This window comes from Xenopus laevis, chromosome 2L (assembly GCF_017654675.1).
Source record: "Xenopus laevis strain J_2021 chromosome 2L, Xenopus_laevis_v10.1, whole genome shotgun sequence".
Lineage (NCBI taxonomy): Eukaryota > Metazoa > Chordata > Amphibia > Anura > Pipidae > Xenopus > Xenopus laevis.
Genome location: NC_054373.1, coordinates 4,286,955 through 4,304,303, shown reverse-complemented (window position 1 = coordinate 4,304,303; position 17,349 = coordinate 4,286,955). Strand labels below are relative to the sequence as shown.

Sequence of the window (17,349 nt, the reverse complement as noted above, 5' to 3'; positions counted from 1 at the left end):
AGAGAGCCCAGGACAGGTCACTTATTAAACTGATGCTGGGGCTGGCCAACTTCTTACTCATGACTTACTACTGGGGGTAATTTGCCAGCCTGAACCTGCCAAACCCATGTGTATGGCGGGTTTCAGTCAACCCATTAGTGAGCAGCGCTCTCTGTATCTTTATGGTTTTTTTCCAGGATCTCTTGTTTCATTTCACTCTCTGAAAACATACTGGTTAGTTAATTGGCCCCTAATGAATATACCCATTGTGTAGCTGTGTGACATTAATAAGGAGAGTATATGGTGAGTTCTACTGGGGCAGAATTGATAAGTAAACAGCTCCACTTAGATGCACTGCCCTTGCTCTCAACTGATAGAGGCACTGTCCAAGGTCCTGAACTTACAATACAGACCTTTCCGTTGTCTCTCTCTGTGGTTCTGAATCTGGTGGCTGCAATTTCTAGATTTCTTGAAACCCCTTTGAAGTCTTCTAAACATAGCCATATAGGAGAATGCTATCTAACACCAACACACATATACATTTATATTTGCTCATTATCTATTCTCTACTTTCATTGTACCTGATGTGCTGGGGGGGGTAAGAAATTCTGTTTTATTATTATTATGAGATAGTAATTCACCCAGGCACATATGTGAGACAAGGATATTGCTTCTTCTGGCATGTGAGGACTCTTCTTATAATATGATTTGTCAATTTACCTATAGATGTTTGTGTGTGTGTCTTTATGTGCGTGTATCTGTATGTGCGTGTGTGTGTGCGTGTGTGTGTCTGTATGTGTGTGTGTGTGTCTGTATGTGCGTGTGTGTGTGTCTCTGTATGTGTGTGTGTGTCTGTATGTGTGTGCGTGTGTGTCTGTATGTGCGTGTGTGTCTCTGTATGTGTGTGTGTTTGTGTGTCTGTATGTGTGTGTGTGTCTCTCTGTATGTGTGTGTGCGTGTGTGTGTCTGTATATATCTGTGTGTGTCTGTATGTGCGTGTGTGTCTGTATGTGTGTGTGTGTGTCTCTGTATGTGTGTATGTGTGTGTGTGTGTGTATGTGTGTGTGTGTGTGTGTGTCTCTGTATGTGTGTGTGTGTGTCTGTATGTGTATGCGTGTGTCTGTATGTGTGTGTGTCTCTGTATGTGTGTGTGTGTTTGTGTGTCTGTATGTGTGTGTGTGTGTCTCTGTATGTGTGTGCGTGTGTCTGTATGTGTGTGTGTGTGCCTCTGTATGTGTGTGCGTGTGTGTGTCTGTATGTGCGTGTGTCTCTATATGTGTGTGCGTGTGTCTGTATGTGTGTGTGTGTCTGTATGTGTGTGTGTGTGTGTGTCTGTATGTGTGTGTGTGTGTGTGTGTGTGTGTGTGTGTCTGTATGTGTGTGTGTGTGTGTGTGTGTCTGTATGTGTGTGTGTGTGTGTGTGTGTGTCTGTATGTGCATGTGTGTGTGTGTGTGTGTGTGTCTGTATGTGCGTGTGTGTGTCTCTATGTGTGTGTGTGTGTCTGTATGTGTGTGTGTGTGTGTCTGTATGTGTGTGTGTCTGTATGTGCGTGTGTGTCTGTATGTGTGTGTGTTTAGACCCCTAAGCTCTTGCAATCAGCATTAGTGTTTTTTTAACCCAATTCTACACAAGGCACTTCCTTAGAACATCCAAAATCTCATCAGAGAATGTTTATATAATTCACCCGTCTTTAATTATAAGTCGGGAATGTTGGAAATGAAGAAAGAAATAACTTGCCAGAGCCTGAGGGAAAAGACTTGTAAATATAAAATATAAAACTCGCCAGCAGCCGGAATTGTTTGTTTAGGGAGAGAGTAACACATGGGTGAGGGGTTTGTGCTGCTTCCAGTCCTAACGTGAGCGGCACCCAACATATGTTTCACCCACCGTAAACACAACACCGGATAATAATATGAACACTGGGGAAATAGATCTGTAATACAGAAAAACAAGCTGAATGTGTGGGGGAGTCATTTCAAGAAAGATAGGAAAATGCTTGTTATAGGATAAGTAAACCTTTAAAATAAGGAAATGTAAAACGGATGAGGGGGCTATTCTAAGCACTTTATTTATTCACATTCATTATTTATTTTGATTTTAATTCCAAGATATTAAGGGATACATGTACTGTTAATATGAATGAATTGTGTTACAACAGCGCCACCTGCTGGTCAGTTTCCCACCAGTCTGACCAGCAAGTAGTCAAGGAAGTTGTCAGGAGAAAGAAAGAGGCTGATGTTCTTCTGCTTAGGAAAGATGTGAGAAAGGTTTTCTAATTGTTTATTTATCCTTTAAAGTGAAATCTTCCCCATGAGAAAAAATATAAATATATATATATACATTTATCATTTGCCCATTTTTTTGGCTACAGGGATGACATTAGGAGAACAAAGGGATTTCAGATTTTCAGGTGACCTGACAAAAATATCCCTTTAAAGGAGAACTAAAGCTCAACAAAAAATTAGATTATAAACACTGCACATTATTTTAGGGTTCTGTACCAATCCTTTAGCCCCCCAAGATGCCACTAGTGATTGTTGGACTGGAGGGAACAAAATCCGCTGGAGCTTCTGACTGATAGGACCCCCGCCCCGGCCCCCCATCCTAGCCTTAACCCCCCTCCCATACCTGTTCTCTTGCTGCAATTTGGACCAAGGGGGCAGAGTGGGGTCTCAGATAGGAGCAGGTCTCCGTTTAACCTGGTGCCCAGTCTGCCCAGTCCAACTCTGTCCCCGGTCGGTCCCAATATGCTCTTCTGCAAATTCACAGGACATGCTCTGGGCTGCTATCACTTACCTAAGCTTAGGGTCTGACTCTCTGCATACAGTATATATATATATATATATATATATATATATATATATATATATATATATATATATATATATATATATATATTAGCAATACAAGGCTTGTTAGTGATCAGGTTCACATTACATGGCAGCACAGAAATCAGTGCAGCCTGCATCAGAATTGATTAACACCAGCCCTTGTGTTTCCCAAGATCTTGAAGCTCAGCTTCTCAGCTCCAGCCCAGAGCCCACTGAGCATGTGCAGTGTCACTGACACTCCTAACAAGATTCGATATGGGGGAGCAACTGGGCAAACCTGGATCATTACTGTTGCAGGGCTGCTGTATCACTAAATAAATAAAATACAGCATTTCTAGACAAATAAGGGGCATGTGTACCAAAGGGTTAACTGCAATTGATGCATTGATCATGTCCGAAATTCCTATGGCTCCGGGAGACATTTGTGAGCAGTGGATTATGGGTAATAGTAACAAATGAAAGAAGAATGGCGTGCGGCTTAAATAATAACGCGGAGCTCATTAATAAGCGGCGGCGGCAGAGGATCAAATTGTTATTTCAGCGGCGATTAAACAGCACAGAAACATATGAAACATAATGAAAGGCAAGATTTCCCACTTAATGAATGAGCCGTCTGTAGGAGATCTGGCCCAGAACCCAAATTACATTTATTTGGGGCCACGTCATAAATCACAGTAACATTTTAATAAATATTTATCTTGTTTTAATCAGAGTCCTGCTCTTTAGGAGCCGCCGAGTCTAATGGCGCCCAGAAACAGCGACTGAATCCAACTCCAATTTATAAACCAATCAATAAATCCTTATTTGTTCGCTGCGGAAGTTTTATCTGACTTAATATATGGTTTTATTCTATTTTATTTCTCACTTAGATTTAATTAAGATTAACTTTGCCATCTTGACTTTAGGTTTCTAAATGTTAGAGAGGTCAGGGCTGGTGGGGATTAACCTCCCTAGAAATATAACAGGGGTTATTAGAATAAATGCAAATGAAATGATTGGTCATCTGGGATAGAAAGGGTTTCAGGTCAAATCTGTATCAAATAATTGGTTTTGTGCCGTATTTAGCAATCAGTTGGGTATTTGTTCATAAATATGACTCTGTACTATGTCAAGAATATATATAGGCAACAGTGTACCCCCTACTGTAAATGATAAGGATATTAGAAGCCACTGATGGGTTGTTCTGTGACCATATAAAGTCACAAGGCTGCAGGCTGAGTTATACAGGGAACTCTGAGTATCACTCATGTATTATAAGGGATAATGTACCCCCTACTGTAAATGATAAGGATATTAGAAGTCACTGAGGGGTTGTTCTGTGACCATATAAAGGCACAAGGCTGCAGGCTGAGTTATACAGGGAACTCTGAGTATCACTCATGTATTATAAGGGATAATGTACCCCCTACTGTAAATGATAAGGATATTAGAAGTCACTGAGGGGTTGTTCTGTGACCATATAAAGGCACAAGGCTGCAGGCTGAGTTATACAGGGAACTCTGAGTATCACTCATGTATTATAAGTTATAATGTATCCCCTACTGTAAATGATAAGGATATTAGAAGTCGCTGAGGGATTGTTCTGTGACCATATAAAGGCACAAGGCTGCAGGCTGAGTTATACAGGGAACTCTTAGTATCACTCATGTATTATAAGGGATAATGTACCCCCTACTGTAAATGATAAGGATATTAGAAGTCGCTGAGGGATTGTTCTGTGACCATATAAAGGCACAAGGCTGCAGGCTGAGTTATACAGGGAACTCTGAGTATCACTCATGTATTATAAGGGATAATGTACCCCCTACTGTAAATGATAAGGATATTAGAAGTCACTGAGGGGTTGTTCTGTGACCATATAAAGGCACAAGGCTGCAGGCTGAGTTATACAGGGAACTCTGAGTATCACTCATGTATTATAAGGGACAATGTACCCCCTACTGTAAATGATAAGGATATTAGAAGTCGCTGAGGGATTGTTCTGTGACCATATAAAGGCACAAGGCTGCAGGCTGAGTTATACAGGGAACTCTAAGTATCACTCATGTATTATAAGGGATAATGTACCCCCTACTGTAAATGATAAGGATATTAGAAGTCACTGAGGGGTTGTTCTGTGACCATATAAAGGCACAAGGCTGCAGGCTGAGTTATACAGGGAACTCTGAGTATCACTCATGTATTATAAGGGATAATGTACCCCCTACTGTAAATGATAAGGATATTAGAAGTCACTGAGGGGTTGTTCTGTGACCATATAAAGGCACAAGGCTGCAGGCTGAGTTATACAGGGAACTCTTAGTATCACTCATGTATTATAAGGGATAATGTACCCCCTACTGTAAATGATAAGGATATTAGAAGTCACTGAGGGGTTGTTCTGTGACCATATAAAGGCACAAGGCTGCAGGCTGAGTTATACAGGGAACTCTGAGTATCACTCATGTATTATAAGGGATAATGAACCCCCTACTGTAAATGATAAGGATATTAGAAGTCACTGAGGGGTATCTCAGGGAACTCTGAGTATCACTCTGGTCATTTTCTTCTGCTTAGTGAACATTAGAAACCTTTCTCACATCTTTCCTAAGCAGAAGAACATCAGCCTCTTTCTTTCTCCTGACAACTTCCTTGACTACTTGCTGGTCAGACTGGTGGGAAAATGACCAGCAGGTGGCGCTGTTGTAACATAATTCATTCATATTAACAGTAAATGTATCCCTTAATATCTTGGAATCAAAGAAAAATAAATAATGATGGTACATTGCAAAAGTTCTTAGAATAGCCCCCTCATCAATTATAGTATTTTAAAGGTTTACTTATGCTTTAACTATATTCTATGGGGAGGGGGCAGTAGTTGGTGGGTAACACACTGGGGGGAAGACAGAAAAAATTTAGCCTTTCAGCCAATGAGAATTACTTTGACAGGTGGACAGAACTCTCTACTGGCCAATCACAAATAAGGTGCTGAGTGGCCAACGGCTACGGTGGTGATACGGGGGGGGGGGTTAATTGAGTCCATCTCTAAAGTTTTAGACTGCGGGAGGCCACGGCTAAACAGCTCATAATACAGATTTATTAAACATTCACTGGAATTTAGGTTTATCTTTAGGACAGTTCCCCTTTAAGTTATTTTAAAGATTGGAACACCAGGGAGCACAATCCTTCCAATATTCACCCAATATTCACCCAATATTCACCCACCATCTGTCTCCCCCAGAGTGTTACCGACCAACTTCTGCCCCCCCATACCATATAATTAAGCACTTAACCTCTTTCTTTTAAATGGGTAGTAGTGATGGGCGAATTTGCGACGCTTTGCTTCGACAAAATTCGCGAAACGACGAAAAATTTGCGAAATGACGCTGGCGTCCGTTTTTTCACGCCGGCATCCATTTTTTTTGGTGAAAATGCGATGGCGTCCAAAAAACGCTGCAGTTTCAAGAATTTATTTGCCAGTGTCGAATCGCGCAAATTCGCAGTGAATAAATTTGCCCATCACTAATGGGTAGTTAATTGGCTAAATAAGGAGGTATTGAATGAATATCCGTGTATTCACCCTATGGGATTAAGCTCCACTCACCATTAGTGCACCCCAGAACTGTATCTTGTTTCTTGGAATCCAAGGCTATAAATAGACCAGGCAGCGTAGGCGTGGGATTGGCTGATTCTCTCTATAAGCAACGCTTGTACTGTACCAATACAAATGGCTAGTTATTATTTGCTGGGGGTAAGTTGCAAAAAAAAATGGCCTATTGAGTGCAGGAAAAAAAATTGAAATCACTGAGAAAACAAATAAGAAAAAAATGAAACTGATATATCACAATCGACATGATGTTTAGATGATTATATAACTTCCCCTTTAAATGAAAACACCCTTTGCACAGAACCCTGTCTCCAGCCTCCCTCCTTCCCTGGGATGCAGTAATGAGCAATTTCACTTTATTAATCCCTTTTCTGCCAAAGAGTATTGCTCAGCCAGTTGGATCAGAACCCAGAACTGCTTAGAGATTCAGATGATGTGACCCGGGGCCCCGAGCTAAATGTGCTTATACACAGGGTGACGCCAGAGACCTGCAAAGCCTCATCACTTACTCCATGTAGAGAGACAGAGAGAGGATGAGAGGCAAATGTAGGAACGTTTTTATTCTACTTTTAACCTGAATATATGAAGTGACTGTAATGGTTCTATCAGACCAGTGCTCTAAAGTCTATCTACTAGGCTGGGCAGGCTCACTTATATACTGCTCTGGTCAGACTCACTTATATACTGCTCTGGGCAGGCTCACTTATATACTGCTCTGGGCAGGCTCACTTATATACTGCTCTGGGCAGACTCACTTATATACTGCTCTGGTCAGACTCACTTATATACTGCTCTGGGCAGGCTCACATATATTGCTCTGGGCAGGCTCACTTATATACTGCTCAGGGCAGACTCACTTATATACTGCTGTGGGCAGACTCACTTATATACTGCTCTGGGCAGGCTCATTTATATACTACTCTAGGCAGGCTCAGTTATATACTGCTCTGGGCAGGCTCATTTATATAATACTCTAGGCAGACTCAGTTATATACTGCTCTGGGCAGGCTCACTTATATCATGCTTTAGGCAGGCTCACTTAAATACTACTCTAGGCAGGCTCACTTACATACTGCCCTGGGCAGACTCACTTACACACTGCTCTGGGCAGACTCACTTATACACTACTCTGGGCAGACTCACTTATATACTACTCTGGGCAGACTCACTTATATACTGCTCTGGGCAGACTCACTTATATACTACTCTGGGCAGACTCACTTATATACTGCTCTGGGCAGGCTCACTTATATATTACTCTAGGCAGTCTCACTTATATACTGCTCTGGGCAGACTCACTTATATACTGCTCTGGGCAGACTCATTTAAGTGTAATAGTTTAAGTGATCTGTTGACATCTCATGTTTGAGTTACATTTGTGGGTCCTATTCATTGCTGGAGAGATCATGGGGTCGGGCTGTTTTAGTTTTATCGATATTAATGATAAATGACTTATTATTTGTAGTGACACAGTTACTCACATACCAGCGAGGTGCAACTTTATGTGGCCAAGTTCTGTTACTTATTATTTCTCTGCAACAGCAACAATGAGATATTGTGACATTACAGAAAGGGAGCCTGGTGCGCCACATAGATAGGCTTTATTGCACTGAAATGGGAAGGGACGAGTTGCTATTAATGCCGTAAATACAAAAATATAAACATTGTTATGATTACACTCGAGCGAGTCTGAGAGAAGGATTAACGCTTTATTTACTAGGTCCCTAAACTAAAGGGTTAAAAGTGGGTTAAGGTCTCTGCCTCTAGGACTGGTATTGTATAATGTAGATATAGAGGTAAAGGGAATCTTCCCATCAATTAACCTATGCACTGCTGGCTAGTGGTGAACGAATCTGTCCTGTTTCGCCTTGCCAAAAAATCAGCGAAACTCCGAAAAAATGTGCGAAAAATTCACGAAACGCATTGAAGTCAATGGGCATCAAAATAATTTTGATGTACAATAATTTTTCGTCGCTGTGAATTTTTCCACGGCTAATTTTCGCAGCAGTTTCGTGCAAACATTTGCAGTTGGTCACCGGAAATTCACCGCAAATCCATGCCTGGCAAATAAATTCGCCCATCGCTACTGCCGCCATTAAAATGTTCTTCTATCTACATTCTTCTTCCCCGCCCGGCTGAGACCCCCCAGATGCCAAAAACCTAAATGGCAAATGCCATCTTGTCCAGCCATTCCTTTATACTGATTTATAGCGGAGCAGCCGGTTCCTGCTGGAGTTGCCCCCGAGATCTATCAGAGATGAGGAAAAGCATGAGGGAGGGGCTGTCAGAAAGGAAATGTCTCTTTATGATCCCAATGATCTGTTTCCACCTCAGTAAGTCCTAAAGTGAAATAAATGGGGCCAGTGCACCCGTCGCTGGGTGGCCCTTCCGTCTGCCTCCTGCCGAACAGACTGGCTCATTTGTTATCATTATAGGGAATAAATGACCCTCTAGCTGCTGTGAAGAGCAACTCCCAGAATCCTCAGCAAGCCGGTGCCTATCATATACAGTCCCTGTTATACACTGACCCCTTTTATTCATGGAAATAAATAGGAAAGAGGTTTTTTAAATGCCTTTTCTGCTATGAACTATATCTCCCAGGATTCTCTGTAATCTGTGTTATGCCGAATGGTTGCTATTGGTTACAAGAGTTAAAAATACTTTACTAAATATTCCTGCTCTTATTGGCTACAGGCTGGTTTAAACCTGTGAATGTTGCAATTCTCTGATTGGCTAAAGGTTGGTCTAGCTCTATGAAGGTTTTAATGCTTTCATTGGCTACAGATTGATCTACCTCTATAAATATTCTAGAGCTCTGATTGGCTACAGTTGGTCTTGCTCTTTGAATAATCTAATGCTCTCATTGGCTACAGGTTGGTCTAGCTCTATAAATATTCTAATAATCTGATTGGCTACAGTTGGTCTTGCTCTTTGAATAATCTAATGCTCTCATTGGCTACAGGTTGGTCTAGCTTTATAAATATTCTAATAATCTGATTGGCTACAGGTTGGTCTAGCTCTATGAAGGTTGTAATGCTCTCATTGGCTACAGATTGATCTACCTCTATAAAAATTCTAGAGCTCTGATTGGCTACAGTTGGTCTTGCTCTTTGAATAATCTAATGCTCTCATTGGCTACAGGTTGGTCTAGCTCTATAAATATTCTAATAATCTGATTGGCTACAGGATGGTCTCGCTCTATAAATATTCTAATAATCTGATTGGCTACAGGATGGTCTCGCTCTATAAATATTCTAATAATCTGATTGGCTACAGGATGGTCTAATTCTGTGAAGGTTGTAATGCTCTCATTGGCTACAGATTGATCTACCGCTATATTCTAGAGCTCTGATTGGCTACAGTTGGTTTCGCTCTTTGAATAATCTAATGCTCTGATTGGCTATAGGTTGTCTACCTCTAGAAATATTTTAACAGGGTCCTTTCCCTGTGTAAAGCCTTTGGCGTGGCTTCCGACCTCCCTCCCTGACTCCCGGAGTGGCTGCAAGAGGAAGCAAGAAGGTGTGGGGGACCTGGGGGTTTGATGGGCCCCAAGGCAGCAGCCCCGGTGGACCCCAGGCACCCCCAGTTTGACACTGTATTCTAATAATCTGATTGGCTGGTCTAGCTCTTTGAATAATCGAATGCTCGGATTGGCTACAGGTCGGTCTAGTTCTTTTGATGGTCTGCAACAGGAACCTGTACAAATGTCTGGTGTGCGTGGCTACTTTGAAACCTCAGCAGCACTGCTATAGGAATACTTGTGTCTCTCATTAAAGGTGGTTGTCAGTAATTCTAGCAGCTGAGGATGCTGGGAGTTGTAGGTGACCCCAGTTTGCAGCAGTAGAGTAGAAAATGATGGCTGCTGTACATGAGGTGCAGGTCTCACTAACGCTGCAGTGCACTGGTGCTCACGACTGTTATTATTTGTATGTGGCGGGTTGTTTACTTGTGTTCACAGGATCTTCTCCTCTGCGGTTTTTGTGGAATCCAATTAGCGGCACTTAACAGCTGTTAAACGGCATAATTGCCTGGTGTTAGTTATCCTCATGTAACATCAACCGAGATTTTAATTGAATGCAATTTACTGCTCACAAGTCCATCAGCTCGGCACAAAAACCCAGAGAAACAGGGGAAAAGGGAGAGAAAATCCATGGTCCCGGCCCAACGACAAGACTTTCACTCGATAATATCGGCCTCTTGTATTTGCAGCAGATCTGGGGGGGACGATATTTGCACATGAAAGTCGGGAGGATTTACTTTGTGCCGACGGAACGTTCCAGAGAAGAGATCAGGGATTTCATGGCTGCAGATTCACAAAGTTGATGGGATTTGTCTTTTCTTGCCCTTGAATTTAAAAATAACACACGTGTATATATATTTATATAGTGTCCAAGAAAGGCTGCTAAAACTTCATTGCTTATTTTCCCTTTGAATTTGGTTAATGCTAATGTTAGAGGAAATATATATAATACGAGTGTGAGACCTGTTACTGTATACTCGGGACCTGGGTTTTTCTGGATAACGGATCTTTCCGTAATTTGGATCTTCATACTTTAAGTCTAATAGAAAATCATATAAACATTAAATAAACCCAATAGACTGGTTTTGCTTCCAATAAGGATTAATTATATCTTAGTTGGGATCAAGTACAAGCGACTGTTTTATTATTACACAGTATAAGGAAATCATTTTTAAAAATTTGGATTATTTGGATAAAATGGAGTCTATGGAAGAAGGCCTTTCTGTAATTGGGATAACAGATTCCATACCTGTACTGGATTAGCAATTCTGTCCCTGCTCCCTTTATAGTTAATGGGGCAAATTCACTAAGCGCCGAAGCGCCGAACGCTAGCGTTACTTCGCTAGCGTTTGGCATTTTCGTTACTGCGCAAATTCACTAACGAACGCTGGCGTAGATTCGCTAGTGTTACTTCGCACACTTACGCCTGGCGAAGTTTCACTACGGACGTAACCACGCAAATTCACTAATGCGCGCAGTGTACTGAACGCTACCTTTTACGCTAGACTTCCTTCGCCACCTCAGACCTGGCGAAGTGCAATAGAGTAGATAGGGATTGCTTCAAAAAAAGTCAACATTTTTTCTAAGTCCCAAAAAACGCTGGCGTGTTTTCTACATTATGGGTGATAAAGATCTAAAATTTTTTTGGGGCTCCCCTCCTTCCCCCCTACATTTCCTGACTCATGGCAACTTACCTATACAGTGGGCACATGTGTAGGGAAAAATGAAATTTTTATTTGATGTTTTGAAGGTTTTCTTGGCATTTGTAGTGCTGATACGTATTCCTCCATTGAAATTTGAATTTGGCGCAGTATGCAAATTAGCCTTCGCTAGCGTAACTTCGCTTCACTTAGCGAATCAACACTAGCGCAACTTCGCAACCTTACGCTACCCCTGAGCGCAACTTCGGATTTTAGTGAATTTGCGAAGCGCTGGCGAAACTACGCCTGGCGAAGTGCGGCGAAGTGCGGTGAAATTACGCCTGGCGCAACTACGAATCTTAGTGAATTTGCCCCAATGTGTCTCAGAACTAAATTGCCATTTCCTTGTTGCCACATGGGCTGAAGGGGCATGAACATTCTGTGGCAGGTCGTGGGCCATGGCTCCCGTGCAAGAGAAATGACTAATGATTAGGGTTGTCACCTTTTCTGGAAAAAAAATACCGGCCTTTCTATGTTTTTATCTTTTTCCCCTATTAATAACATTGGGATCAACCATAACTTTAACTGACCAGGTGGCAACCCTAGTAGTGATGGGTAAATCTGTCCTGTTTCGTTAAAATTAGTGAAATGGTGAAACAATTCGCAAAATATCGGAACGTTCTCAAAAATGCATTGAAGTCAGTGGGCGTCAAATTAATTTTGACATGCAACAATTTTGACGGTAACACACGACTGTATTGTCCAAGTGCATTAAAGGTCCCCATACATGGATAGATCCGCTCGTTTGGCGATGTCGCCAAACGAGCGGATCTCCCTCCGATATGCCCACCTTGAGGTGGGCAATATCGGGCAGATCCGATCGTGGGCCCTAGGGCCCAACGATCGGATCCTAGCATTCTCAAACGGGCGGTCGGATCGCGGGACCGCATCAACGAACAGATGCGGCCGCGATCCGACGGGATTTTTAAACCCATCCGATCGAGATCTGGCCGACTTTCGGCCAGATCTCGATCGGGGAAGCCCGTCGGGGGCCCCCATACACGGGCCAATAAGCTGCCGACACAGTCTGTCGGCAGCTTTTATCGGCCCGTGTATGGCCACCTTAAGTCAATGGGTGTCCCAATAATTTTGATGCGCAACAATTTTTTTTTTACGCGAATCCATGCTTGGCGAATAAATTCGCCCATCGGTAGAAATGAGTGGGCACATACACTGGAATGGATTCATGCATTGACCCTCCTGTTGCAAAAAAAAGCAATGTAAAGAGGGGTCACAGGAAGAGAAGGGAGGTGCCCTGGTAGACCCTGGAAGCGGATGCACCCCAAAATTTTTTAATTAACTAATTAGTGTTACTGTCACAGATGGGTGTTCAGGCTGGGGCTAGAGTTGGAGATCTGAGGGTATTCTCCAAAATTCACTGTGTTTAAGAAGGGTCCCCATTGCATATGTTTCCAACATGCCCAGGTGGGTAGTAGGCAAATAATTTGTGCCCACTGGGGCAGAGAGTTCGGAACTAAGGTATATGGGACCCCTTAATTCCTGATGGTGGTTGTGCTGAACTGTTGGTAGATATAACAGGTGTGAGACTGGGTTACCTTGGGCCCAAGCAGAGAACTGGACCTCTAGGGATCCTGTCTACACCCCTAAATGCCCCAACCCACCATCATTGGACTAAGCTGGTGGTCAGCAGGATAAGCCTGGAGGAGGAGGACGAGGACGTTGGGTCCAATATAATTGTAGCCCAAGGGGATTTTTTCCCAGTACCCCTGAGGGCCAGCCCAAAATTGGCTCTATCCCTAGCACCCACAATGGATGAGTTATGGGACTGCTCAGTGATGTACCTCATATTGTGCTCTTCAAGGTGCAGCAGCAGCAATCATTACAGGGATCAACCCCTGAGGAGCACTGAGGATCAAAGCCACTGGGACTATGATGGGGGCCAAAACAAGGGACCCCATGTCACTGTATATACAGGACCAAGGACAGCACTCCTAGGATTTAAAGAATTGCCAAGCAAAAAATGTAAATGTCACTGCATATAAATATTATTTAAATACAGTTCCCATTGTGGTACCAACGTTTGCCCCTTCCCTGTCCTTTGATCCAGTGTCAGATAGAGGAAAGCCCTGTCCTATATATGGATCAGTACAGTAGCAGAACATAGAGACAGAATTAGGAAGAGAGAGAACTTTATGTGACAGCCGGGACCTCTGGGAAATCTCTCCGTAATTACAAAAGGGCGGCCAATAAGCAAACGCAAGAATAACAATAATGTCGAGTGCATTTTTCCGTGTGGCGGTGATTAATCACGGTATCCATGGCAGCTGCTGCATAGAATGGCTCCGGCGAAGCTGCGGAACCGATCTGGGACTCGCAAAGTTACACAAAGTAATAACAGAAATGAATCCCAGGACGGGCAGGAGCTTCAGTCTGGCGGTGCTGATGCAGCTGCCAAGGACATGTGCCCCCTAGTGGAGAGTGTGCAGCACTGTATCTCCATGCAAAGGAGGAATCATGATCCAATGCTACAGGTGCTGCACAACTGCAGACTTTATTGCCCATACAGTAGCCAGTGGTGCCCACTTCTTGGCCTTTTGGCTAAGATCAAGTGTAGTATCTGTTCTTATCAGTCGGGAGGGATACGGCTAAGAGATGGCACTTGATCCTCTGCCCAAAGGATTTGCATATGATTGAGCTCGAGCTTGTGCACTTTTAATGATGGGTGCAATGCCTCCGGGTGTTCACTTGTCTAGGGGGGGGGGAGATGTGTGGCCATCTGTTTCCTTCTCCCCGTGAACAAGGCCCCGAGTGGGCGCAACCATTTTCGGACCTCTTTGGAGGTCATTGGTGTCCTTTCCCTTCAGGGATTGGATAAAGGGGTCCCTCTAGCCTTGCACCGAAGGGGACCTGAAGACCCTTGACCCCCTCATCTGTGCCTTTTGGCCGGGGGAGGTGGAAATAAAGGGTTCCACGTTAGCCTTCGGGCAACGGTGGTTCTGAAGACCCGCTTATCTTGGTGCCTTTTAGCCCGGATAATCCCGAGTTTTATGGGGGGGACACACATGTTTTTTGTTTTTTTTTAACAAAGCTTTATTTAAATAAAGTATTCAGACAGTGTCGGACTGGGACACCAGGGACCCACCCAAAAGCCTTAGATTAGTGGCCCACCAAAAAAACCTTAGACCTCTCAGTACTACTATTCTACCTCTCCTCACTCAACGTCTATTCTCCTAGTCTCTTTTCTTTACAGACTATAATCTATTATTCCATCTATTTGGCCTCTTTATTCTCATAGAAATAGGGAATGGCCATAAAATAGGCCAACATTGAGCAGCATGAGGGGCCACTAACACCTGGGCCCACCGGGAGTTTTCCTGGTATCCCTGGGGCCAGTCCGACACTGTACTCAGACATGGTCAAAATATGGGTTTTCACAGTAGTTTTATAGATTACAGTCGATATATCACTTGACAGTAACATTCTTCTACTACATATTACAATATTGTCCATCCTTGTACTTTTATTCATTTTATAGTTTTGTTGTATGAACTTGCTAATAAAGAACTTCAATAAACTTAACCTAAACTCATTGCTTCTATGTGTATCAAACTCTACTTATATTGGTGCAGGGCAGGGATACACAGATATTTAGTTACTTTATTTCCTTATACCTGGGTACATTAAAATTGGTGTCGTGGTTATGCCGTTTTGTCCTGTCAGCCATGGGGACCCGATTTTCTCATATTTTGCTGGGCATCCGCTCTTTGTATAAAGAAGCTTGTACATCAGGACTGCATGTATAATCTGTGTTTCCCAAAATCTTATATTGGGAGCATTTTGTACCTTCCATTTCATAGTAATAGATTTACGAGCATAAGCGAACATAATGGAGATTAACACTTTCTCTGCTACCGTTGGCGCTAGATCAGTAACTTGGTTCAGTAGCATTCCTAGGGGATCAACCTTAATTGGGATGTCCATCATTAGGAGTAGTGATGGGCGAATTTATTCGGCAGGCGCGAATTCGCAGCAAATTTGCTCGATTCGCCGCCAGCGAATAAATTTGCGAAACGCCCGTGAAAATTCGCGGCCAAAATTCGTCGGCGTCAAAAAAAAAAAATTTCCGAAAAAACGGACGCCGGCGTCAAAAATGGGCCCAGGCGTCATAAACGGGTGCTGGCGTCAAAAACGAGACGCCGACGCAGTTTCGCGAATTTTTCGCCGTTTCGCGAATCTCGCGCGAAATTCGTGAATTTTTCGGAGAAGCGAAACGGCGCAAATTCGCCCAACACTAATTTAGGAGATATATTGTGCAATTTCCCCCTAAAACATTTGAGTTTTAGAGCATGCCAAGACCATATGAATGAAGTTCCATTGAACCCTCTGCACTTTGCACTGGGTGATTGGATTTCAAAATAAATAAAAAATCAGCAGGTACTTGACCCGGACTTCAGACGCAGCGCAAGGTCCAACTCAGCTGGTAAATGAGCCCCAGAGGTGATGTTTCTTAGGCATAAATTGCACAAAATCAGCATAAGAACGAGGGACTTCAATGGGCCCCAGAGTGGCACCCATAAATTCTAGTAAAGGAGAGAACTGTGCTATAGGGATCAAACCTCAGCCAGTCAGATTTACATTTAGTACAAAGTACTGCTGTATGGCAGCTTCATTTTCCTCCATAAACTCCTGCATTGCACATACCAAAACCCCATGTTGTGCTGCAGATCCAGTAGGATTGGCTCAGGTTTAGGTAAAAACTGCGACTCTGCACCTCTGCTGCTCGGCTGGCATGAAGCTGACAGATCCGCAGGCATTAAAGGGATCCTGTCATCGGAAAACATGTTTTTTTCAAAATGAATCAGTTAATAGTGCTGCTCCAGCAGAATTCTGTACTGAAATCCATTTCTCAAAAGAGCAAACAGTTTTTTTTATATTTAATTTTGAAATCTGACATGGGACTAGACATATTGTCAATTTCCCAGCTGCCCCTGGTTATGTAACTTGTGCCTGCACTTTAGGAGAGAAATGCTTTCTGGCAGGCTGCTGTTTTTCCTTCTCAATGCAACTGAATGTGTCTCAGTGGGACCTGGATTTTACTATTGAGTGCTGTTCTTAGATCTACCAGGCAGCTGTTATCTTGTGTTAGGGAGCTGCTATCTGGTTACCTTCCCATTGTTCTGTTGTTTGGCTGCTGGGGGAGAAAAGTGAGGGGTTTATATCACTCCAACTTGCAGTACAGCAGTAAAGAGTAGAGATGCACCGAATCCACTCTTTTGGATTCGGGCAAATCCCCGAATCCATCTTGGAAGATTCGGCTGAATACCGAACCGAATCCGAACCCTACTTTGCATATGCAAATTAGGGGCGGGAAAGGAAAACGTGGAAAAAAATTGGTTTGCTTTCTTGTTTTGTAACACAAAGTCGCATGAAATCCTGCCCACCCCACAATTTGCATATGCAAATTAGGATTCCGATTCGGTTCGGCCAGGCACAAGGATTCGGCCGAATCCGAATCCTGCTGAAAAAGGCCGGATCTTGGCCAAATCCCAAACCGAATCCTGGATTCGGTGCATCCCTAGTAAAGAGTGATTGAAGTTTATGAGAGCACAAGTCACATGACTTGGGGCAGCTGGGAAACTGACAATATGTCTAGCCCCATGTCAGATTTCAAAATTAAATATAAAAAAATCTGTTTGCTCTTTTGAGAAATGGATTTCAGTGCAGAATTCTGCTGGAGCAGCACTATTAACTGATTCATATTTGAAAAAAAA

General features: G+C 43.0%; 1 protein-coding gene and 1 pseudogene across 1 annotated transcript in view; both read left to right on the top strand.

The window, feature by feature from the left end:
- lsamp.L (limbic system associated membrane protein L homeolog) overlaps positions 1 to 17,349 on the top strand; it is a 1,234,661-nt gene that overhangs the window by 847,389 nt on the left and 369,923 nt on the right. The window lies entirely within an intron of this gene.
- LOC121400132 lies at positions 14,157 to 14,293 on the top strand (annotated as a pseudogene).